The following is a 2,786-nucleotide window of genomic DNA, read 5'->3' on the forward strand; positions in this document are numbered from 1 at the left end:
TTAAGATCAGTGGAAACTGTGATAGTTTTCATGATATGAAGATTTGAGGTTAATGATTCATAATAGGGAACGATTTCAGAGTCCAATTCAGGGAATCTGTAGGATTTGGAACAAAGTGCAAATCATTTCAAAGGCAATGAGTATCTGTTAGAATGTGTCTAAACTCGAGTGTTTTCCATTAATTTTAGGATTGGGTTACTATTATCATCAAGATTACTCTTAGGGTTCTCTCCAAGATTAGAGTTAGGATTAGGGAAATGGAAGGTTAAGAAATTGAATGACTTACTTTCTTTGTGTATATATATATGCACTATTCTAAGGCTTGAACTCAAGGCTTGGCTTCTGCCCCTGAGCTTTTTGCTGTAAGCTAGCATTCTACCACTTAACTCATGATTCCACTTCCAGCTTTCTTTGACAGTGAATTGGAGATGAGAGTCTCACAGACGTTCCAATCTAAGCTGACATTGAACTGAGATCCCCAGATCTCTGCCTTCTGATATAAGGTAGGATTAATGCATGATCTACTAATGCCCTGGAAAGTGACCAAATTATACTTACTGTTTTTACTTATGTTCGAGATTGAGACTTGAATTCATTATCTGACAGCTTTGCTCACTAAGTAGCACTCTGCCACTTGAGCCATATCTTCAAAAGTGATTATTTTGAATAGCTGGAAATCATTAAATTTTCTTCAGATGATTTGTATCATTAGTGTTGTTCTAAAACTTATCCTAATCAAAAAGATTTATTGACCCTAGAGATTATCTGAGCAGATTCTCATGCTTTGCTTCTAATTGCATAACATTTTAGGGACATGATTTTTTAATTATTATTTTAAGTAGCAAAGCAGTTATCATTAAACAAAGCAGTTTATGCGTACAATATACCTTGATCAATGTCAACCCTTTCAACATTCTCATCCATCCCTCCCCTATGCACCTCTTCCTTCACTCTTCTTAATTTTGTAGGATATTTACTGGATTCCTCTCTGCATTTTACCCCATTTCTCCTATTCAATCTTCTACCATTTCCCACTTCACTCCTCTATTGACTACCCACTTCCATATGATACAGCAATTCTACTCCTGGGCATTTACCCGAAAGATTACAAACCAGGATATAGTAACGTTTTCAGCACAACCATGCTTACAGAATCAGCCCAAATACTCCTCAAGAGAGAAATGAACCAAGTAAATGTAATACACCCCCCCACACACACACTCATACACACACACACACACACACACACACACACTGGAAATTCTACTTACCCATCAGAAGAATATTGTACCATTTGTATCTCTCATTTCTCATTTCATCTGCCTGGTATCTCATTGTCATCGTATTGTCCCTGTACTGCAGTAACTGACACATGCAAACTGCTGTAAAAGATTTTCAGGTTATGGGCTAACCATAGATTCCTGAGTATGAGTTCTCTGCTCATTCTCTTTGTCTATGCATGCCTTTGAGTAGTGATTGTACAGATTCATTTGAACCATTTGCTACACAGAAAAGAGATGAACCATACATATATATGTCTGTATATATATATATATATGATTATATATACACACACATATATATATATATATGATTATATATATACACACACACACACATATATATATATATATACATACATGAATATATGCACACATATGGATATATATTAAATACTTGAGTACATTTTATGTTTTCTAGAATTACGGAGCTAACAAACATCGCATGGATTTTCCTACCTTTTCAACTTTTTCAAAACCTAAAGAACTTTGTCTCTTTTGAATACCCAATTTTTAAGATAGTATCACCATCTCTGATCTGTCAGTGGCCTTGAAATTAGATGTTCAAATAGGACAAAGTTATTTAGGCTTTTTGGTGGAAGAGAGGAGTATTACTAGGGTTCTATTCAGGTATTCTCTGCTTGCTAGATAGGACTTTAGTTGTATAGCAACAAGCAGTTCAATTACTTTTGCCATAGTTCTGGTCCATTTTATTTACTTGAGGTCTTGAACTTTTTGCCCCGGTCTGATCTTAGATTGACTGAATGATCTTAGATTGCTTCTTATGTCTCCCACACAATTAGCTAGGATTACAGATGTGAACTACTATGGCCAGCTCATTTGTTGAGATGGCTGTCTTGGCAGTTATGTCTTTGGCCTGGCCTGAGACAAAGATCCTTGTCATTTCTGCTTCCCAATCAGGTGGGATTACAGATGGGACTACTATACTTGGTGTACATGACACCTTCTGTTTTGTGTGTGTGTGTGTGTGTGTGTGTGTGTGTGTGTGTGTGTGTGTGTTTGTGTCGGTCGCAGGGCTTGAACTCTGGGCTCGAGCATTGTCCCTGCACTCTTCAGCTCAAGGGGAGTGCTCTACCGCTTGAGTCACAGCACCAGCATCGGTTTTATAGTGGTTTTATTGGAGATAAGAGTCTCACGGACTTTTTTTCTCGGACTGTCTTTGAACCGTGATCCTCAAATCTCAGCATCCTGAGTAGCTAGGATTACAGGCGTGAGCCACTGATGCCCAGCACACCTTCTATTTTTTAAAAGAGGTTTTCATTGTAAAAATGCTGTTTAGAGGGGTTATAGTTACATGAGCAAGTTAATGAGTACATTTTCTATCAAGCATTGTTACCTCCTCCTTTGTTTTTCCCCTACCCTCCCCTCCCACCTCCACAAATACACTCCCCTCTACTCCCTTCCCCTCTTCCCCACCCATATTGTAAAGATGCTTTTTCAACATAGTGTCTTGTGCATCTCATTGTTACAATGCGTCAGCCAGTA

The sequence above is a fragment of the Dipodomys spectabilis genome, unplaced genomic scaffold (genome assembly GCF_019054845.1).
Source record: "Dipodomys spectabilis isolate Male_0828 unplaced genomic scaffold, ASM1905484v1 ptg000362l, whole genome shotgun sequence".
In the NCBI taxonomy this organism is placed as follows: domain Eukaryota; kingdom Metazoa; phylum Chordata; class Mammalia; order Rodentia; family Heteromyidae; genus Dipodomys; species Dipodomys spectabilis.